Source organism: Neomonachus schauinslandi, chromosome 13, assembly GCF_002201575.2.
Source record: "Neomonachus schauinslandi chromosome 13, ASM220157v2, whole genome shotgun sequence".
NCBI lineage: Eukaryota > Metazoa > Chordata > Mammalia > Carnivora > Phocidae > Neomonachus > Neomonachus schauinslandi.
In genome coordinates, this window is record NC_058415.1 from 73,978,351 (window position 1) to 74,001,716 (window position 23,366).

Consider the following 23,366-nt stretch of genomic DNA (forward strand, 5'->3'; position numbering starts at 1 on the left):
GGGGGGGGGGGGGGGGGCCCCCCCCCCCCCCCCCCCCCCCCCCCGGGCCCGCAGCCTGGTTTACGAGTGGGAGTCACCTGCACAGCCCCTGACCTGGTGGCAGGGTACACCCTGGCCTTTCTAAGAACAATTCTGCCCAGTATTTTAGGAGCACAATTAGCATATAATCACTCATTTCCTCTCCATTGGCCTTAGAGGAAGTCCTTTGCCTTGTTTAGCAAAACTTGCAGAGATGAGCAGATTGAACCACCACCAGCCATGATTGATGGAGCACCTACTGCGCACTAGGCTCTGTGCGAGGTGCTGGAATTTGGTGCCGAGAAGAACCGCGGCCCTGCCTCCCATAGCTGGCCGCCTGCCCTGGTGCCACTGTGGAGTGCGTTGGAGGGTCCTTTGCAGCGCCATCCACGGGTCACCCGGGGCTTGTGCCTTGCCTGTCCTGTGCTGAACGGGGGCAGAGGATTCTGGAACCGTCAACGTGGTCCTCGCCCTTGGGCTGCTGTTGTCAGAGAGACGAGACGGAGCAGGAGGGGAACTCGCGAGAGGTCAGGCTCTGGGCTCCCTTTGCACTTTGGGGATGCCGATGTGTGTGTCTGGGGAAAGGGTGGGGGGATCAGGGACACCTGCCGGAGGAGGAGTGTGACCTTGTTGGTGTGGTTAACATTGGGAAAGGCAGAGGGGAAGGGAGAGGCTATCCCAGGTGCTAATAAAGAGGTAGAAAGATTATAATTAGCAGAGGTTTTATATGCAAATGGTATTTCACAATGCTTAAAAGTATCTTTTGAGGAAGACTGAAAATAGCAGGTGGTCTACTTGAACAGAGAATATTTGGGGAGTGGTGGGATTTAAGGGGTATGGCTGGCTGGACAGATGGACAGACAGATACTAGGTGTCCTTGTAGGGGACCCTAAAAACCAGGTGGAGAATTTTGCTAACTATGGAAATGGGTAGGACCAGGCCTTAAGCCCCATGAGGACACAGTCTATGTCTCTTACTCATCACTGTGTCCTCAGCTCCCAGCAAGAGCCTGACATAGTAAATGCTTACTAAATATTTGTTGAGTAAGTGAATGAAGGTATTTAGTTGGTATTTATCCCATTTATCTTTATGGCAGCCCTATGAGGAGGTAGTATTGTCTTCTTGTACCAGTGAAGATGGGCCATTCTCAGACGTGTGTGTATATTGTGTTGGGGGGGAGGCACAGGGATGCCAGAAAGTTTTTTTTGTAATAGCACCATGAAATACTGATCAGTTTGATTCCATTGTATGACCCAGGGACAATTTTACTAGCAGAAAATATGACCGTGTTATATGGCTGCAATAAAAAACCGCAGCCACGAGCCAGGCCCGGAAAACGAAGCAGGCTGACAGTGGAGACAGGACTAGTTGGTTCTGGGTCCTTTGCTGGTGCTCCGTGCTGTTTGTTCCTTCGTGGTACCAATGATGAGCTTGGTTGCGGATAGGAGGTAGCAGGTCCCAGCAGAAAATTTATAGACGAGAAGCCTAACGGTGAATTCAGTGTGGCGTTCTCTTGCCATTAGGACATGTCCACTGTTGTTTAGGTGTAGAAGTAAAGTGTGCCGGTCTGGCTAGCCTGGAAGCCGTCCCGTGCGGAGGTGTTGAAGCAGGGACATGATTTGAGGAACGGGCATCCCAGTATCTCATCAGATGTGCATTTAACGGTGGAGAAGAGGAATCATGCAGGTGGCAGGTGCCCCCGGGGTGAGATGACCAGGAGGTGAGAACTGCTGTTCTCCGGTCCCTCACAATGACAGCACCTTGCCTGGCTGATCATGATTATTGTGATGCAAGATGTGTGTCTTCTGTACAACGCCGTCCCTTGATGCAAGCCAGCATCTTTGTCTGGTGCTCCGCCAGAGAAGCGATGCTCTGTTCTGGCTCTGGAGGACAAACTGGCCATTGGAATTCTCGAAAAATGGGAAGATAGTCTCTCCAGCGTGGTGCCTTCCTAAGGAGTAGTGGATTGGAAGGTTAAACTGTAAGGTTTCAGGTGTATGTGCTGCTGTAGGACTTCATCTTGTCTAAGATGTGACTCTGCCTTACCTTCAGAGAGCCGATGATCTGGCAGCTTGTTCAGGAGGAACGGGGCCATGGAGAGGTTAAGACGAGGTGGCTGGCTCCCATGGAAGCAGGAATGGAGCGGAGAGACTGCCCCGGTTTACTCTGGCCTTATTTTTCCTTTGTCACACCAGCTACTGCAACCTCAGGGCCTTTGCACTTGCTATTCCTCCGTGCAGAATGCATTCCTCCATTATGATCTTTGCTCATTCCCTCACTTTGATATGTCCTTCTCAGCAAGTCTTCTCTGACCATGCTGTTTAAAATTACACCTTTTGCCATCCCATCCTCCTTTTTTGTTCTGTTTTTCTCCATAGTATTTTACCATCTAACAGTATATATTTTACTTTTTTTTCCCTTCTAATTATATTTCCTTTCTCTCCCCCCACCCTTCCCAAGAATGTAAACTTTGTGAAGGCAGGGCTTAAAGATTTCTTTTTCAACTTTTCATTTGGAAAGAACTTCAGACATAAAAATTTGCAAAAATAACAGAGTTTCCATCTCCCCTTCACTCAGCTTTCTCAAGCGTTAACTCCTTATATAACCATAGTATCATGACCACATTATACTAGAACATTAATATTAATACAGGAAATTAATAGTAATGCAATACTATGAACTAATCTACAGACCTTATTCAGATTTTGCCAGTGGTCCCACTAATGGCCTTTTTTCTGGCCCAGGATCCAATCCAGGATCCCACGTTGCATTTGGTTGCATTGTCTCCTTGGTCTCTACCAGTCTGGGACAGATACTTGGCCGTTGTTTGAACTCCATGCCTTTGACCCCTTGAAAGAGTCCTGACTAGTCATTTTGGAGAATGCCCCTCAGGGTGTGTGGGATGTTTGCTGGATCGCTGATTAGGGCTGTGCGTTTCTGGTGGTAGGACCCCAGCAGCCGTGAACACTTTTCCTCAGAGCATCCCAGCAGCGGGTAACAGATGTCGCTGTGACTTAACCATTGGTGATGTTAACTTTGGACGCTTGGTGAAGGTGGTGCCTGTCTGTGTCTGCTCCCTTACTCTTTGCATGAGTAAGTATTTTGTGGGGAGGAACTTTGCAACTGTGCAAATCTCTTATTTCTCATCGTACTTTTTGTCCACTGGTTTTAGCATCCATGCATGGTTCTTGCCTGCAACAGATATTACCGTGGTGTTTGCCAGATGGCAATTTCCTAGTTCCATCATTCCTTCTACAGTTATTCATTTGAATTCTACTGTAGAAAGAACTCTCCTTTCTCCCCCATTTGTTCATTTACTCACTTACTTACATCTGTTTAGATTCCTGGCTATTTATTTTATGGGCTGTAATTCATCACTATCATTCTGCTGCTCAGATTATTCCAGGGTGGGCCAGTGGCAGCCCCTTTGTGCAGGTTCCTCTGTCCTTATGACAAGTCCCTATCATTCTTTTCGAGTGGCTTGCTTATACTCTGCGAGATATTCTGGGTTCATCTTGCACTGTCCCTGCCCCGGCTCTGGAATCAACCCTTACTCCATGAAGGAGGGCAAAGGGTTCTTGTCTCTGTCCCTCATTTTGTTATATTCATAGTGCTCACAGTGTCTGGCACACAGTAGGGTCACAGCAGATACTTTTTGGCTGAGTGGAATGAGTGAATGAATCCTAGAAAGGAAGATTGGTTAGGCCAGCTTACAGAGGCTGAAGTTCATACTTGAACTAGTCTCCTCCTGGTATGCCTGAATTAGTTCTAGAAGGGGAGCGTCTTTTCCGTTTCTGATCCTAGTGCACCTTAAGAGATTTGACAGTCCTGTTTTGTCCCTTTCAGCCTATTTGCAGCATGGACAGTCTGAAAAGGAGCCCAGGGCACCCGCAGTCTCCTAGAGTAGAAAGAGCCAGGAGCGTGGAGAGCATCCAAGGAGAGCAGGCTGGTGGGAGAGTTAGCTGGAGCTGGAAGAGCCGGCCTCGTTCACTGCTAATGACTTGGTTGGACACCAGCCGCGGCGGGCAAGATGCTCTCCAGTGGTTGATGGCAGAGGTCCTGAGGCCCCCGCTGGCATGTCTGTGGCTGGGGGCTGCTGAGAGCCACTTCTGGTCTCCCGGTACATGCAGGCTTCGCTTAAATATTTTATGAATTTTTCTTTATGAAAGATTAAAACTCAGTCACATCGGCTTTGGAAAAGCCTGTGATAATCAGATTTTTATTTATGAGTGGAATTGTGTGTGCGTGCCCCTGAAGAGGCAGATTGGCTGCCAGGCTCTCTTGCCATCCGTTCTGGCAGACTCTTGTGCCAGGAGCACACTTGGCGAGTGGTAGCCTTTTCATAGTCAAGAGAGGCCTGGCTGGCTCCTGGATTGCTGATGCTGGTGTCCTCCGAGAATGTCACTGGCCCCTTCTCAAGGTGGAACCTTCTCGAGGTGGCATTCTTAACTAATCAGGAGTTAAGGATACTGGTACCTCCTTGATTCAGTTCCTTGGCATCTGCAATCTCGCTGATTTCTGCATGGTGGTCCTAGAAAGTGGGCCGGGCAAGCATGGTTGTCCCCGTTTGCAGAAGAGGAAACTGAGGCCCAGAGAAAGGGGAGTGACTACCTTCCATAGTGCTGAGGGTTCCTGGAAATGGAGAACATTAAAAAAAAAAGTCACAGTACTTGGGTGGAGCTGCAGGGGACACCTGAACACCAGCTGCCAACCCCGCAGGGGTCTCCTGGGTAGGGGACAGCAGCAAAAGTTTATGTGGCTGACGGAGAAGGGGAGGAACTGCGTTCGCTTGGAACAGGCACCCGGGAGGGAGAGAGCAACGTGAGCTTACCTTGAACCTGTGTTTATTGAGCACTTACTGTGTGGTATTACTGGGGCAAGGGCGTGGCGAGAGTCCCACAAGGTCAGCAGACCACCTGTCAAGGAGCCTTCTGTAGTCTCTGGTGATGGCTGCTGGAGGCCTGTTTGCTCAGCCTGGGGATGTAGCCATCAGCTGAGCCAAGCATTTCGCCCAGCCTGGGATGCCCCAGCTTAGCACTCAGCATATCCAACCCCCTCAAGGTACCAGGATCCCCAAATGGGGTCCCATTCTAGCATTCTTTTCCATCATTCAGCCATCTATCCGAGAAGTGCTCATCGCGTGCCGTCTGTATACCAGGCACTGTTCTAGGCACGGGGCTGACCTAGACAGCAGGTCCCTGCCCTGTGGGGTTCACAGGTAAATAAACGGGCACTTGTTCAATAGGTGGGCTAAGTGCTGTCATGGTGGAAGTCGGGGATGTGTAGGCGGTGTGCCTTGTCCTTACTATATAGGTGTTTCTCTCAGGGGACAACTCCATGAACTAGGTGCTCTCATCGTCTCCATTTTACTGATCAGGAGCCTGAGGCTCTGCACTGCTCTGCTGACGGGGAGCAGAGCCAGCTAGGAGCCCGTGTGTTCGAAGCCATAGTGAGGGAGGGCCCGGCGAAGCATTTACCGCCCGTCTGTGGCAGAGCTGGACTGGACGGAGCTTTCCCATCACCCCCGCTGCCCTGTCTTACGGCTGAGTCAGCGAGGGTGCTAAGGGCCTGTGGCCAGGGTCCTGTCCCATCTGGACCGGGCAGGGGTCTGACACCTGGTTGGAGTTGGGGAGTCAGTGGGGCCCTGGGCTGGGCCTGGGGGGTCTCTGCAGCTCCTGGGTCCAGAATGGAGAATCTCTGCTGGAAGAAGAGCTCCCAGCCCTGGGTTCTCCTCTCCCGAGTCCTTGGTATCCCCATGTTCCTGACAGGCCTCGCTCAGTCCGTTGCCATGGTGATGCAGAACTCACCTCATGGTCTCTGAGAATTTTGCCTCAAGAGAAGCCCTTCGTGTAGAGCTCCTTGGAGGCTAAGAGGCCCTTCAACCGTGATGTTTGTGCACAAGCGCGTGCGTGCGTGTGTGTGCGTGCGGTGGTGGGGGCGGCCATGGGGTCCTGCAGGGTGCAGCCCATGCTGGGGGCAGTTCTCTGCTGTGCCAGCAGAAGGTACTATAAGGTACTATAAGAGAAGTAGCTCTTGATTTTTCACTTAACTTTCAAGAGTCTCAACTTACTTGCCTGTAAAATGGGGAAAAATGACCTCACATCATAGGTGGTCATGAGGATTGAGTAAAATACTGGATATGAAGTGCACTCACAGTGCCTGGTACACGGGAAGAGCCACAGCTATGACAGTTTGTGGTAGTATTAGTAAGATTGAGCTGTCGACCTGTCTGTCGATTGCCTCGTGGCTAATTAGCCATGTTTCCATCCCACCTGGCTGAGAGCACAGACTCTACCTGGGTAGCCCATTTCACAGGCGGAAGTCAGTTGTATGGTAGTTGGGGCTTGTGTGATGGGTTTCCCTTGCTAGCGTACAAACCTCAGTGGCGCAGGGACGGTGGCTTTTTCATTGGTGGCCTTGGCTCCGAACCTGGCACAGATCAGGCACTCGGGTCCTTTGCATTTTAAGGAGTGACTTGAACGTAAAGCTTCATTTGTTGTGAAAATTTAGCATCTGTCGGACCAGGCTGCTTGGAAATCTTGAGTCTTATTTCTTTCACTTAATAGCTGGGGGACTGTAGGGAAATGACTTCGCCTCTCTGGTCTGTTTGCTCATCTGTTAGATCGGGTTAGTGTTACACACATAATTTGTGCTCTGAAGCCAGAGATCCAGAGAATTGTTGTGGCCTTTCTTTGCTTGTCAGGCTGAGGGTGTTCGGTCTCTCTCCAGTTGGTTGAAGGCTCCTTCCTGGTTGTAGCAGCTGAGAATCCAGTCTCTTTTTCCGGAGTTCCAAAACACCGGCATCTGAAAGAGAAACCCCCAGAGGCTGTTGGGGTCAGGAGTCACTGAGCTCAGAACTGATGAACTGGGAATATGCTGTGACCTCCCTTGATGAGAAGAGGCTAGAAGGAAGGAAGAAGGAACAGCTTCTTCGTTCTCCTTGGGGGAAATAGGACTTTTTGAACTTCACACCATCCTGAAAAGTTTCCTGCAAATCAAATCCTTTTTTGGACGACTCCTCACATAAAAGATTTTTATGACAAAGCCTATACAAAGCCCAAAGGGCCTTCTGTGTAGTGAATCATCACTGCTGGTGTTTCCTTTGTATAAACCTGACTGACCTTTCTTATGTTGTGTTTTCTTGCCCTTTTTTTTTTTTTTGCTTCTATTATTATTTTTATTATCAAAAGTAATTCATGTTCACTATTGAACGGTTAGGAAGTCCAGATGAGCAAAAAAGGAATAAAAAACCAAAATCACCCATAACCTTCCCACCCAGAGTGTTGATATTTGATATATTGATGTTTTGATGTAGGTACTCAATAGACATATGACATGTACATAACTTAAAAGTTTATTCATTTAGGAAGTGTTTATTGAGTGCCTACTATGTGCACCATGCTAGGGAGGAATCAGAGACCAAAAAACAGATACAGTTCCTCCAGGATGCAATTTATGTAGACTAAAGGAAGGGAAGATACGGGGGTGGACATGGGACTGAGGAAAGGCCTGGAATTGATAGTGAAAGTTGTCATGGACTCTAGGAATTTTGACTGGACTCAGGAGTGGTTGGGCGTGAAACACTGCTGGATGGGGCAAGAGGGAAGGTTAAGTTGGCGGCTGCCAGGAGAGCTGACACATCCCGTCCAAAGAAAGTGGTGGTGATTGATGTCTGTATGCTGGGGAGCCAGGGATTAGCTTGAGAGGGTTTTGCAAGTGGATGCCCGGTTCTAGCACCATTTGTTGAAAAGACTGTCCTTTCTCCATTGAATTGCCTTTTCCCAAAGACTAGTTGACTGTATTTGTGTGGGTCTTTTTCTGAGCTCTGTGTTCTGTTCTATTGATCTGTTTGTCTTCTCTTTTGAAAACGCCATAGTCTTGATTATCTTAGCTTTATAGTAAATTTCAAAGTCAGTAGTGTAAGTTTTTCTTCAGTAGTGTGCTAGCTACTCTGTGCTCCTTGTCGATATTCACAAAATAACTTGCTGGAATTTTGATTTGTGGTGGTCTTGATTTTATAGATCAAGTTGGCAAGAATCGACATTTTAACAATATTGAGTCTTCCTTCCATGAAATGGACTATTTCTCCATTTATTTAGATCTTTAATTTCTTTCAGCAGTTTTGTAGTTTTCTTCATATAGCCTGTACAGAATATTTTGTCAGATTTGTACCAAAATAATCCTTTTTTGTATAGAAGTAGTATTGTATTTTTAATTTCAAATTCCAATTATTCATTGTTGGTATATATGAAAGCAATTAGGTGTTTTATATTAACTTTGTATTCTACAACCTTCCTTATGTCACTATTCCAGTTTTTCTTTCTTATTGATTCTTTGGGATTTTCTACATACATGGTCATATTTATTCACAGTTTTATTTCTTCCTTCCCAGTCTGTCTACCCTTTATTTTCTTGTCTTATTGCACTAGCTGGGACTTCGATACCATGTTGAAAAGGAGTAGTGAGAAGGGGACATCCTTTTTCCCAATATTAGGGGGAGGGCATTTAGTTTCTCACCATTAAGTGTGATGTTAGCTGTAGTTTTTTTGGGGGGGAGGGGTACACATTCTTTTATCAAGTTGATAATCTTCCTAGTTTTCTGAGAGTTTTATATCATGAATGGGTATTGGATCTTGTCAAATGTGTATCTTTCGATATGGTAATGTGATTTTTCTTCTTTAGCCTGTTGATATGATGGATTATATGAATTGATTTTCGAATGTTGAGCCAGCCTTGCATGCCTGGAATAAATCCCATTTGGTTGTGGTGTACACTTCTTTTCATACATTGTGGGATTCGATTTGCTAATATTTTGTTGATGATTTATGTATCAGTTTTCAGGAGAGATACTAGTTTGTGGTTTTCCTTTTCTGTTAATGTCTTTATCTGCTTTTGGTATTAGAATAATGCTGGCCTCATACAACAAGTTAGGAAGTGGTTTTTTTTTGCTTCTATTTCCTGGAGGTGATTGTATAGAACTGGTATCATTTTGTCCTTAGTGTTTGTTAGAATTTGCCGGAACCAACTATATTGGTGCTTTCTCTGTTAAAAGGTTTTAAATGATTCAGTTTCTTTTACTATACAGGCATATTTAGATGATCTGTTTCTCCTTATGTGAGTTTTAGTAGATTGTATCTTTCAAGGAATTGGTCTATTTCCTCTAAGTACCAAATTTGTAGGCAAAAAGTTGTTCGTAGTATTCCTTTATTATCCTTTTAATGTCCACAGGATCAGTAGTGATGGCTTCTTTTCTTTTCTTTTTTTTTTTTTTAAAGATTTTACTTACTTATTTGACAGAGAGAGCACAAGCAGGCAGAGTGGCAGGGAGAGGGAGAGGGAGAAGCAGGCTGTCCCAGGACCCTGGGATCATGACCTGAGCCAAAGGCAGACGCTTAACCAACTGAGCCACCCAGGCGCCCCTTCTTTTCCACTACTGATATTAATTTGTATTTTGTTTTTTTGTCTTGGTTAGCCTGGCTAGAGGTTTATCAATTTTACTGATCTTTTCAAACAGCCAGTTTTGGTTTCATTAATTTCCTCTATTGATTTCCAGTTTGCAGTTTCGTTGATTTCTGCTCTGATTTTTATTATTTCTTATCTTCTGATTGCTTTTCTTTCTCTAGTTCCCTAAGGTGGATGTATAGGTTATTGATTTTAGATATTTCTGGTTTTTCTAATATGTATATTCAGTGTTATAATTCTCTGTAAGCACTGCATTCACTGCTTCCCACAAATTCTGATAATTGTATTTTCATTTTAGTTCAAAATATTTTGTTTCTCATGAGACTTATGCTTTGATCATTGTGTTATTAGAAGTGTGTTCTTTAATTTTCAAATATTTTGGAGTTCTCCAGCAATACCCCCAGCAGATAGTTTGAAATTTAGCCACAATTTTTCCGTTATTTATTTCTAGTTAAAACTATTGTGATCTGAGAGCATATTTTGTATGGTTTCTCTTTTTTTTTTTTTTTTTAAAGATTTTATTTATTTATTTGACAGAGAGACACAGTGAGAGAGGGAACACAAGCAGGGGGAGTGGGAGAGAGAGAAGCAGGCTTCCCGCCGAGCAGGGAGCGCGATGCGGGGCTCGATCCCAGGACCCTGGGATCATGACCTGAGCCGAAGGCAGACGCTTAACGACTGAGCCACCAGGTGCCCCTGGTTTCTCTTTTTTAAAGCTTGTTAAGGTGTGTTTTGTGGCTTAGAATGTGATCTATCTTGATTCAGTGTTTCATGTGAGCTTGAAGAATGTGTATTCTGCTGTTGTTTGATGAAGTACTCTATAAATGTCAGTTTGATTCAGTTGATTGATGGAGCTGTTAAGTTTAACTATATCCTTACCGATTTTCTGCTTGCTGGATCTGTCAGTTATTGGTAAGAGGATATTGACGGTGGATTTGTCTGTTTTTCCTTGCAGTTCATCAGTTTTTGCCTCACATACTTTGATGTTTTGTTGTTAGGTTCATACACATAAAGGATTGTTATGTTTTAGAGAATTGGCCCCTTTTATGTAATGCCACTCTATTTCTGACAGTTTTTCTTGTTCTCATTTCTACTTTGAAATGAATATAGTTACTCTAGATTTCTTTTACTAAGTACTAGCATGGTTTATCTTTCTCCATATGTTTCTTTTAGTCCAAATATATCTGTTTTTGTATTTAAGGTGGATTTTTTTTTGTATCCAGTATATAGTTACATCTTGCTGTTTTTTCTTTAATCCACTCTGATAGTCTCTTTAATTGGTGTATTTAGACTATTCATATTTAACATGATTATTGATATGCTTGTATTAATATCTATCATATTTGGAACTGTTTTCTATTTGCTGCCCTTGTTCTTTTTTTGTCTGCCACTTATTTTCTGCCTTCTCTGGTTTTGAGCATTTTATATGATTCCATTTTCTCCCCTTTTTTAACTTTTCATTTTTTTTTTTTTTTTTTTTAATTTTTTTTTTTTTGAAGATTTTATTTATTTATTTGAGACAGAGAGAATGAGAGAGACAGAGAGCACATGAGAGGGGGGAGGGTCCGAGGGAGAAGCAGGCTCCCCGCCGAGCAGGGAGCCCGATGCGGGACTCGATCCAGGGACTCCAGGATCATGACCTGAGCCGAAGGCAGTCGCTTAACCAACTGAGCCACCCAGGCGCCCCATCTCAGTTCTTTTTTTAAGATTTATTTATTTAGAGAGTGAGTGTGTTTGGGCAGGAGGAGGGGCGAGGGAGAGGGAGAGAATCTCAAGCAGATTCCCCACTGAGCGTGGAGCCTGATGTGGGGCTCGATCCCAGGACCCTGAGATCATGACCTGAGCTGAAATCAAGAGCTGCCACTTTGGACTCCTGAGTGGCTCAGTCGTTAAGTGTCTGCCTTTGGCTCAGATCATGTCCCAGAGTCCTGGGATCATGCCCCGCATCGGGCTCCCTATTCCGCAGGGAGCCTGCTTCTCCCTCATTCCCCCTGCTTGTGTTTCCTCTCTCGCTGTGTCTCTCTCTGTCAAATAAATAAATAAAATCTTAAAAAAAATAAAAAGAGCTGCTACTTAACCGACTGAGCCATGCATGCATCCCAGCATCTCAATTCTGTAGAAAATTCCTTTTAGTGATTGCCCTAGGCTTTGCAATACACATTTACAGTGAATCCATTTTCAAGTAACTCTACTGCTTCACAGGTGGTGCAGGTACCTTGTAGCGGAGTATTCTGGATTGCTCCCTCTCCTCCCTTGTAACATTGCTGTCATTCCTTTCACTTACCTATAAGCTGTAATCATCTAGTATATTGTTGCTATTATTATTTTTGAATACGCTGTTATCTATTAAATGAATTAAGAATAAACGTAGAGGATTTCATTTTACTTTCATTCTCCAACACTTTATTTCCTTAATGTAGGTCGAATTTCTGACCTATGTAATTTTCCTTCTTTCTGAAGAACTTTTAACATTTCTTGCAGGGCAGTTCTACTGGTAACAGATTACCTCAGATTTTGTATTTATTTCTCTTTCATTTTTGAAGAATAATGTGACTGGATATGGATTTCCAGGCTGGTGTCTTTTTCCTTCTCTTCGAACACTTCAAATATTTTGCCCCACTGTCTTATTGCTTGCATGGTTTTTGAAGAGAAATCTAATGTAATTCTTTTTTTTTTTTTTTTAAAGATTTTATTTATTTGAGAGAGAGAGTGAGAGAGAGAGAGAGCACAAGAGAGGGGAGCGGGAGAGGGAGGAGCAGACTCCCCGCTGAGCAGGGAGCCCGATGCGGTGCTCGATCCTGGGACTCCAGGATCATGACCTGAGCCGAAGGCAGTCACTTAACCAACTGAGCCACCCAGGCACCCCGAGAAATCTAATGTAATTCTTATCCTTGTTCCTCTGTATGTAAACATTTCCCTGCCCACCACCCCCCCCCCCCCCCCCCCCCCCTTTTTCAAGATGTCCTCTGTCTTTGATTTTTCTGCAGCTTGAATGCATGTGTGTGTTTTTGTTGTTGTTATTCTGCTTGGTGCTCTCTGAGCTTCCTGGATCTGTGGTTTGGTGTCTGTCATTAATTTTGGACAGTTCTCAGCCATTACTACTTCAAATATTTCTTTTCCTTTTTTCTCCCTCCTCGTTCTGGTATTCCCATTAGGCACGTGTTACACCTTTTATAATTGTTACACCTTTTCTAACTGTAGAATTTCCATCCCTCTGCTTACATTACCATCTGTGTTTGCATCCTGTCCACCTTTTCCATTAGCATATCATAGTTATTTTAAGTTTCTGGCTTGATAATTCCAAAATCTGTGTCCTACCTGTGTCTGGTTGTGACATCACTGTGTCTCTTCGGGCTGTGTGTGGTTTGCCTTTCAGCTTGCCTTTTAGGTTTTTGAAATCTGAAAGCCAGAGAGGTTACATCTACTAATAGGAACTGAAATATTCAGCATTTTTGTTCAAGGTTTTATGTTTATCTGACGAGGAGTTAGGCTGTGTTAACATTTTCTTTCTTTAAAAGATTTTATTTATTTATTTATTTGAGAGAGAGAGAGAGACAGAGAAACAGCATGAGAGGGAAGAGGGTCAGAGGGAGAAGCAGGCTCCCCGCTGAGCCAGGAGCCTGATGCGTGGGACTCGATCCCAGGACTCCGGGATCATGACCTGAGCGGAAGGCAGACGCTTAACGACTGAGCCACCAGGAACCCCTGTGTTAACATTTTCTGTAGGTGTTCTTGTCAGAGAAGCATTTTACAATTTGATGATTAGTTCTGAGTGTTTTCCTGGGCCTTTGTCCTTGCACTGGGACCTTCATAAGTGCTTCTCAGATTTTCTCCTTACCCCCTTTTGGTTAGACTCTGGTAAATAGTTTCCCATGAGGGTAGGCCTTTGTTGAATAGAACAGAACACTCTGGGTGCATTTCAAAATTTTTACCTTCTCTCCCCTCATCTGCTGGAACCAGGGGAGATATTTCTTCCATCCTAAAACCCTGAGAAGCTGCTGAGCTTCCCAGAGGTAACACTCAAGAAAGAGCTGGACACCCAGGGGTTTTTATTCTCTCAAGCTCAGTCTCCAGCAACTGCCCCAAGTGTTTTGCAGTCGCTGGCTGCTGGGGCAGCTTCAGCGCATGGTGATTCTCGTCATTCACCTGGCTTTGCAGTTTTGGGGGCAGTGGTTTGCCCTGTGGCCTCAGTTCTGAGGGACCTAACACAGATTGTTGATTTTTGGTTGGTCCAGTGTGTTTCTTGTGAGGATGGGTGTGATGACCTCCAAGCTCTTTGCATGTGGAAGTGGAAACCAGAAGTTCATATCCTCTTATTCTTTAATCTCTGGATAGTTCTGTTGACCTGTCTTCCAACATGGTGATTCTCTCCTCAGCTGTGGTCAGTCTGCTAGGGAGCCCGTCAAGATCATTCTTCATTTCTGTTGCTGCATATTTGACTTCTAGCATTTCCTTTTTTTCTTAGAGTTTCTGTCTCTCACGTAGGCTACCCATCTGTTCTTGGGTGTTGTCTGATTTTTCCGTTAGGGCCCTTAATATATTAATCAGTTATTTTAAGTCCTGTTCCAGACTCCGTGTCTGGTTGTGATGCTTGCTTCGTCTCTCCAGACTGTTTTATTTTTTTTTTCCTTGCCTTTTAGCATGCCTGGTAATTTTTTATTGAAAGCCAGACATGAGGTTAGTAATGGAACCGAGGCTGTGAGGGTTTTACTGTGACGCATCGTGTTTCTGTGGCTGTTACGTGCCTGGGCTACGTTTAACATACTTTAAGCAACTATGGCTGTAGATGTCTGGGCTTCAGCTTCCTTCTGTTCCCTCCATTTTCCTGTTGTCTTTGGGTTTCCCTAAGAACTCCTTCTTAAGTAGAATCTGTGTCCACAGCTCTCCATTGTAATGCACTTTTGTTAGACTCTAGTCTTTCCAGTGTGATGGTAGGATATCAGAGAGGAGTTGGTCTGCACTCTTAGGATGACATCTCAGGGTTTTCCGGTGGGCCTGAGTCCCTGGGATGTGACTTGTGGAAGCATTTGAACCTTTCCTTTTTTTCCCCTTTATATGATAACACAGGGAAGGCTCCAGGGTCTGGTGTCCAGTTACTTGTCCCTCAGCTCAGATAAGCCTATGATAAAGTGTTTGTTCTTGAGGACAGGCTTTTTTTTCTGGAGAACAGAAAGCTCTGTGCTCTTTTGAACTGGTTACTTTCCCCTCTCCCCCTCCATACGGAAGGCCAAACCTGCTGAGTATCCCACAAAGTATGGTGGCTCTTCTAAGATTGGGTCCCCAGGAGTGGCTTACTCTCCAGCCAGTCCATGCCACGCTTCTAGCAGCTGAGCAGTTACGGTTTAAGTGTCCCTACCCATCAGTAGCTTACTAGCTTATGAGCTCCAGCGTCTCTGTCCTAGTCCCCAGTAAGCTCTGTTTCTCAGCGTTTGCCTCTCTTTGGTTTTCAGAGGTGGTTTGCTCTGTGATCTCAGTTCTCCAATAAAAGAAAAGTTGATTTTCAGTTTAGCTCTTTTCTTGCGAAGACTGGAGTGGTGACTTTTGTGCCCTTTGCGTGTGAACTGGAAGGCTTCACCGGGTGGGTTTGGGCATTCTTTTCTTTCCTGATGGTGCTGGGAGGTGGGGGGGTGGTGGTGGTGCCTTTCAGTTCTCCGGGAGATGGGGATGCAGCCAGGGGCTGGGCATATCATAATGCCTGCTGCCTTCCCCCTTCCTGCTTGGCCCTGCTTGGCCTAGCCAGTCCCATCACAGTCTGTGGTACTCCTACCTCTCACCTGGGGAACAGAGTGAGTGAACCAAGCAGGGCTGGGCGTCTTGCATTCAGGTCAAAGCTGTGCTCTCTGGGTCTTGGTTTTTCCAGCTGTACAATGGGGAGGGCACTCTGTGCTCTTTGGAGAAGAAGACCACCACCCTTAGTGGATGCTTCACCAAAGATGGGGGAGTGATTCTGTAACGAGTGTGTTTTATGGGAGTATTTTCAGATGCCAGCTTTGTCTTTGTTGATGTGGTTAAATAATAAAATGGCTTCCTAGTAGGAACAGTGGGAATGGCAGTCACGTGAGCGCAAATGAATAACCAGTGACCCAGAGTGTGTTTATCTTGGACTTTTCTTCCCAGGATGAGTGTGTTTTTTAAAAAAACATTTCCTCTGATGGCAGGCCTGGCTTACGGGGCTTCCACGTGTGGGTGGGATAAACCAGCGGTCTTCATTCATTCAACCTTGTTTGCAGAGGACACCCAGGGTGACCAGTTCTCTGAAGCCAAAACTTGGGGGAACTGCTTTCCTTTGGAAAACAAAATTTGGCCAAACTGAAATATATGTCAGGGTTATCTTTTGTTTATTTTCTTAAATAGGATATCACTTAAGTTATTTAGGGACAGGAAAAGCATCACACATGTTTTGTTTGCTCATAAAAAGGTTTATACGTTTAAAACTACTGTTAGCTTAAGTCATCCCAATTCTACTATTTGCGAATGCCTTTAAAAATGCTTATAATTTTGGACATGCACTGAATCTTGTGGTGAACTCTGTAGGTTCAAGGGTATCCTTTTCTCTCCTCCCCTCCCCTCTTCTCTTTTCTTCTCTTCGAAGCCTGTTCAAAAGCAGCAGATTGGTCCTTAAATGGACAAGGGATTATTGCCGTTTTAGGAAAACAAACTCAGGTGTAGTTTTCACTGTTTCCCAGCACCTGGCGTTGTGCCTTCAAAGAAGAAATGCTCATTAGTGTTTGTTGAGTGAGTTAGTGAGTGCGAGAACAGGTCTACATTTCTGCCCATCAGAGCTTGACCAGAAGGTTTCCACAAGCAGAGAAGCCTCTGAGCCTTGCTTTCCTCGCTCAGACCTCTTGTCTTTCTCTTGTGACAGGTGCCTCAGTTGGTTAAGTGCCTGCCTTTGGCTTAGGTCATGATCTCAGGATCCTGGGATAGAGTCCTGCATTGGGCTCCCTGCTCCATGGGGAGCCTGCCTCTCCCTCTCCCTCTGCCTCTCTCTCTGTGCCTCTCATGAATAAATAAACAAAATTTTTAAAAAAAATGCATGTTCATCATTTCCCCCAACTCAGAATCCTGGGGAAAGTATGGAATTTTGCTCTCTTAGGATAAAATTCAAGGAAAATGATGGATTTGGAAGGAATAGGGAAGGTTGCAGAGTTGGGGACAGGACTGTCTATTTTTGTTTAGTGAGTAAGGACAGGGAGACAGATTGAGCAGAAGTGGGGATGGGTTATGGTGGGGAGGGGAAGGGAGCCTTCTTTACTCATTAATTCAGCAAGTGATTACAGAGCACCTGCTGTGTGCTCAGTGCAGATGACCAAGGTGGTCCCCGCCCTTGGGGAGCACACAGTTTGGGGAGATGGGCAGTTTGGGAATGTAGAGGACAGCACTGCTCCCAAGCTTAGGGTGTCAGTGAAGGCATGCTGGCTGAAGGGGTGTTGTAGATTGAGTAGGAGGTCTTCAGATGAATAGGAAAGGAGCCTTTGAGGCAGAAAGCTCAGAGCTAGGCAAGCAGTTGGCACATTCAGAGACTTGAGGGTGTTCTCGGTACAGGGGGCTGTTGAGCTCAGCGGGGCAGGTCATCGGAGGCTTTTCATGCCTGATGGAGGAGTTGAGACTTTATCCTGAGAGTGGTGAGGTGTCAGGGCACGGTTCAGGTTCAGGATCGGCCTGATCCTGATTCATGTTTTAGATCTGTGCTGGCTGGTACAATAGCCCCTCACCACAGGGGGCTCTTGAGCCCTTGAACTGTGGCTTGTCCAAATTGAGACATGCTCTAAGTGTAAAATACACACCATATATCAAAGACTTGGTAGGAAAGAGTAAAATATGTCATTAATAATTCTCTCAATATCTATATGTTGAAATAACATTTTGGATATGTTGTGTTAAACAAAAAATATATTAATAAAACTAAATTTGCTTTTTAAAATGAGGCTACTAGAAGATTTAAAATCACATATAGAATTCATATTACATTTCTATGGGACTGTGCTGTTTTCCACTCCCTGGCAGATGGAAGGCTAGTTAGTATAGTGATTGATTGGTTCATTTGTGGATTCATTTCTTCAACACATATTTATAGATTGCCTACTATGGGCCAGGAACTGTTGTGGGCATTGGGAATACAGTAGTGAGTACGAGAAGGCCCCTGCTGTCACAGGGACTGAGCAACTAGATAAGTGATGGAATTTAGGTAATGTTAAGTGCCATGAAGATAGAGGAAACATGGTTGGGATATAGTGGTCAAAGAGAGGGAAAGGGGTGGAGGGCTGTTTGAGATTGGGAGTCAGGAGAGACTACTGACAAACAGGCTGGAATGAAATGAGGAAACCAGTCTTGTGCTTGGTGGGGAAAGGGAAAGGCATTTTAAGTGGAGGGAACAGTGTGAGCAAAGGCCCTGAGGTAGGAATGGGCTTGGTGTGTTGGGGGAATAGTAAAAGGCCAGGGTGGCTGGATGGGGGGAGTGAAGGGCAAAGTGAAATGAGGCAGACTGGATCCTGGAGGGTCTTGGAGGGCACTGTGAAGGGGGGAGGATTTTAGGTTTTGAGCAGGAGTGTTGACCAGAGCTGATTGACATTTTTAAAGGATCCTGGCTGCTATAAAGAGGGAAAAAATGAAAGAGTTGGTTGGGGTCGTCCAGGGGAGAGGAGAGGTGATTCTGGCTGGGGGGAGAGTGTGCGGGAGCCGAAGGGGAGTTGGTGAGGGGGGATCAGATGTGAGGTAAGTGTCAGCATCACCGCCAACGGCGGACCTACTGCTGGGTTGGTCGGAGAGTGCGGGGAAGGCGGCATGAGTCGTGGCTACTGCAGCCCAGATGCTGGCCTTTGCCAGATGGGGAGGAGGCTTGGGGAGGAACGGGTGCCTGTGGGGTGGGTGGGAAATGGGAACCTTTCCACACGCGAAGTGCAAGATGCCTCTGAGATAAATAGGAAGTTGGTTATCAGAGGCCAGGCTGGAGTATGTGAAGTCAGTGGGTCATCAGCACGTGGATGGCATTCCACTCTGGGACTTGTGGTCACCTACGTTGTGCGCGTGTGTATAGAGAGGGGTCCCAGTGCGAGCGCCTAACTCAGGAAGAGACAGGACACCCAGCCGAGGGATGGGGCTGAGGTGGGAGGGGCCAGGAGGTGAGGGGGTCCTCAAAGCCAGGAAGAGGGAGTTTCAGGAAGGAAGGAGGGATCAAGCATGCCAACCAAGATGAAGATGGAGGATTGTCCACGGGGTGTGGCAACAAGAGGGTGGGCTTCTGGTGACTTTGGGGAGAGTGACTTCTGTGCTCTTCGGGGACGGGGTGGCCAACTGCAGTGGAGGGGAATCAGAAGAATGAGGTCCGAGAGGGAACCTCAAGCATGGACAGGTATGGACGAGGCCCTGGCCCTGGGCTCCAACAGCCTTCGGTTCTTGTCATGGGAAGGATGCAGCAGAGGAGGGAAAGCGATGTTGTGGGGGTGGGGTGGGGGGTGCTTACCAGAGCGGTGAAGAGGGGATGGGAAGAGGGGATGGGGCCCAGTGCCCTCGTGGGGCATTGGCTCGGGTGGGGGGTACATTCGGGCAGTGTGACTGGCAGGAAGAGGGACCCCTCGGTATAGCCGGAGTAACCTGTTGGATTTGGTGTGTGTGTTGGGGGGAGGGTGAGTTCCTTTCTTCACTTTTATTTTCTCAGGGAAAGTAACTGTCAGAGAGCAGGTTGTTTGAGGTTTGAGGGGAAAGGGGAAAGTCTCAAATACTCATCTAGGAGAGCGAATTGAGGGAAATGGTTGGGCTGAACTAAGGACCCACTTGAGGTTTGTGGTCATAAATATAAAGTGAGACGATCTGCGCGGTTGCGTACGTTCCTCCGGCACGAGGTAGGCAAGGAGTTGACTTGGGGTTTTGCCAGGGAGTGAAAGGGTAGTGGAGCTGGGGAGTTGACAGATGACACCAGGGTGGGGTGATGGCCATGGGGCTGGTCTCAGCTGGGGTAGAATAGCAGTAGGGGGGCTGTGGGAGGGGAAGGGGAGCTGGGGTGCTGGGTTGGAGGGCCCACTGGGATAGGCATGGTGGAAGGTTCCGGGGTGCTCAAGATTGAGATTGTCGGGGTGGTGGGTCCTTGGCGAGGGCAAGGTCCAGGTCACTGTGAGACTGGATGGTGGAACGGGTGGTGGTGGGTTGGGGGGTGGTGACTGGCAGAAAGGAGATTAAAGAACTGAGTGGCCAGGGTCACACAAGCTGTTCTTGTTGCTGCAAGTGAAGACAGAGTCATGGTGGAGGGAGAGACCGTGAGCCGGGGGCTAAACTCTTGAGCCTGCGGTGTCTGCAGCTGACGCCCAGGGGTGCTGGTGGAAGGGGTGGCCTGGGCCTTGTGCTTCAGCACTGCTCTCATTTTCGAAGGAGGCTAGAGGAGAAAGGCTCTGGAGGTGGCAGAGTAGTGGGGAGGACAGCCCCAAGCCGGGGAAGCCCACCCCAGGCTCCGCTCTGCCACCAGTTTTTGCCTTTGGGCAGGTGACTCTTTGTCATCTGAAAAGTAAATGTAATAATGGCACTAGCCTCCTCCGTCGACTGCAGGGATTAAATGGGCAGAAGGCACAGAGCATGCTTAAGCCTGGACCGTGGTTTATGGAAAGCACCCGAAGACCGATAGCGCCTTTCACCAAAGCAGAGCCGTCCTTAAATGAGAAGGATTTGCAGATGTGTTCCCCCAACTGGGATTGCTGGAATGAGAACACAGCCACCCGGGGGCTCTTGGAAGGGGATATCTCCTTTTGGTCATGTGCCTTCTGGCCTGGTGGTTAAGCACCAGTCCTCAGGCACAGAGCGAAGAGACGGATCATGATACGAGCTGGATTACGTTAATTCCTGAGCTGTGTGTGTTCCTCGCAGACGTGAGGAGTCAGGGAGACCTTGGGCCGGAGGACACGCTTGGCCTCGGCCGGGGCATGGAGAGGCTGGGGGCTGCCGGGATATCCTATTTGTACAGCCCTTTATGCTTTCTAAGCTCATTTGCCACGGCAGCTCTGTGAAGGAGCTGTGACAGGCTGAAGAGGAGAATGGGGCTCACAACGGCTGAGTGATGCTCAGGAGCCCTCCCCGAGTGCAGGTCCGATTGGCCCTAGACCTGGAGCCTGATTTTATGAATGGCCACCAGGCTGGTGGGCTGGTCAGGGATGACAGGGAATGCGGGTGGTGCAGCTGGAGGCCCTGGGGCTGGTGTGGGGCTGTGGCCAGCTCCCCTACCTGCTGGGAAGCTGTTTCGCGGCGCAGGCTCTTAGGCCAGTGCCCCCTTGGAAGCAGGTGGACCCTTCCTCCCAGACTACACGATGGCTCCCTGCGACAGGTTCACTGAGTGGAGCGCCTGGCCAAGGTTAAGTGTGCCATTTTAGGAGCTAAAATGGGAGCTCCTCCAGTCAAGGGGCAGGTCCAGGAGAGGCCAAGCCAGTGCCCTCTGACCGGCTTCCCGTGAGGCTGCATTGGGATGAGATTTATTCGCAGGGTCAGAAGCACTGCCTGCTCTCTACCTGGCCCTGGAAACACCTCGTGCTTTGCCCTGTGTCTTGTGTTGTGCACCACCCCAGGACTGGCATTGGAAACCTTGACTTTGAGCTGTACTTCCTGGCTGTGTGACCTTTGAACAAATAATTTTTTCTGGGCCTCTGTTGCTTCTGACAAAAAGAAGGGGTGTGGGGTCCTCTGTGAAGCCTCTTTAACTCCCTTCTTCCCCTGTCTCCTGTCAGTCTTAATCAGCTTCATCCCTAGTGGTGGTGGCTGGATATTCAGTTCTCTGGACTGCAGGCGCTTTGAGGATGGGGTGAAGTTTTCTCTTACTCCCCACTGTGTCCCCAGGACTTGGCACATAATAGCTGCTCAATAAATGTTTGCTTAATGGATCACGTTCATGCTTACTTGCAGCTCTGTGCACGTCGTCACCTGGAGGGACAGCTGCTGCAGTAGAAACAGATTGGGCCTGTTCTTTGCAGCATCCCAGGGGAGGAGGTTGTTGGCTTGAAACCACAGAGTAGGATCTTTCTTCTCCAGAGAAAGCTTCTTGCAGAGCTTGGCACATTGAGCATGCAGTAAAAAAAGGTGATGCAGCTTAGTGGTCAGAGACCAGGCTCTGGGTTCAAATCCCAGCTCTGCCTGACCCAGCTGCTACCTTGAGTAACTCACTCCCGGGGGCTAAGCTTCTGTTATCTCAGCTTGAAAAGAGGTATAGAGAAAGCTACCTCATGTTGGCACGAGAAATAAATAAGTGAAGTGTCTACTATGGTGCCAAAAAAGGAATTTTTTTTTTTTAATGAGTAGTAAATATTTATGGAAAGAGCAAATGGGAATCTTCTAGAACCTTCTAGAATCTGGCTGCTCCTGGATTATTTTCTCAGCTTGCTCTGTGGAAATTTCGAAGAACTGGGGACTTTCAGCCATGGGCAGCATAGAAGGATGGGGATTGGTTCAGAGCTTGGAGTCTGGGAGATGTCTTGGGCCTGTGACTAAAGGTTCTTTCTGAATCTCATCTATGTACAGGGAGTATTAGAACCTATATCATTGGGTTATTATAAGGATCAGTTGAGATACTATGTATATAAAATGCTTGGGACAGAACCTGGCATATTGGTAAATACTATTTTTTGTCATTGCTTTACTTTGTTTTCTGAAGATGCTTAGAAATACCTCTTCTAATATTACTTTACAAATTCTTTCATATTTATTTAGTATTTTTTAGTGTTTTTCTTTCCTATTTAGCTATTTAATGCATCTGGCATTTATTTTTGCGTATTTTTCCAGGTGTCTGACTCTTATTTATGAATTTTATTTATTCGTTTTTCCTACATCTGATTTTATTTAATAAAACTTTACAGAGGGTTGAAACCCCCTTCCCCAGGCTCAATCTCCTCCCTCTCCAGAGGTGGTAACAATCCTGAATTTGGTGTTTATAATTCTAAGACGTGTTTTCTTTTTTTTTTTTAAAGATTTTATTTATTTATTTCACAGAGAGACACAGCGAGAGAGGGAACACAAGCAGGGGGAGTGGGAGAGGGAGAAGCAGGCTTCCTGCAGAGTGGGGAGCCCGATGCGGGGCTCCATCCCAGGACCCTGGGACCATGACCTGAGCCGAAGGCAGACACTTAACGACTGAGCCACCCAGGCGCCCCCTAAGACATGTTTTCTAATAATGCTATATATGGGTGAAACCACAACTATCCCAAGGGATCTTGCAACTCACATTTTCCTTTTTAAAAACTTATTTTGACATAATTGCAGGCTTACAGAGAAGTTGTAAGAATAGTACAAAGAATTCCTATATCACGTTCACCCCGATTCCCCAAACGATAACATTTTCCACATTCCCTTACTCTTTCCTGCCCCCAGCAACACTCTTAGTTGTATATATATAGAGAGACCGCTCTTCCTGTGTAATTCCTTTCCTAAACCATTTGAGACAAAATCGCAGGTATGCCGTTCCTTTACCCCTTGATACTTCAGAATGTATTTCCTAAAAACAAGGACATTCACTTACATAACCACAGCGCAGTGGTCAAAATCAGGAGCTTCACACTGATGGATGCTGTTAGCGCATCTACAGGCCGTATTCCTGTTTCACCAGAAAACCCTGATCACTTGCTGCATTCACTTGTTCTCTTTAGTCTCTGCATCTGAATTAGTTCTTTAGTCTTTGTCTTTTATGACCTTCACTTTTTTTTCTTTGTCCCCTCCCTTCCCTACTTCCTCCCTCCCCCTCCCTCCCCCCTCCCTCCTTTCCTTCCTTCCTGCCCTCCCTCCCTCCCCCTCCCTCCCTCCCCTCCCTCCTTCCCTTCCTTCCCTTCCTTCCTTCCCTCCTTCCTTCCCTCCTTCGTTCCCTCCCTCCCTCCCTCCCTCCTTCCCTCCCTCCTTCCCTCCCTTCCTCCCTCCCTCCCTCC

General features: G+C 46.7%; 1 protein-coding gene across 1 annotated transcript in view; it reads left to right on the top strand.

Annotated features, from left to right (window-relative positions):
• ZNF618 (zinc finger protein 618) overlaps positions 1-23,366 on the top strand; it is a 177,460-nt gene that overhangs the window by 42,671 nt on the left and 111,423 nt on the right. The gene's annotated exons all lie outside the window — the stretch shown is intronic.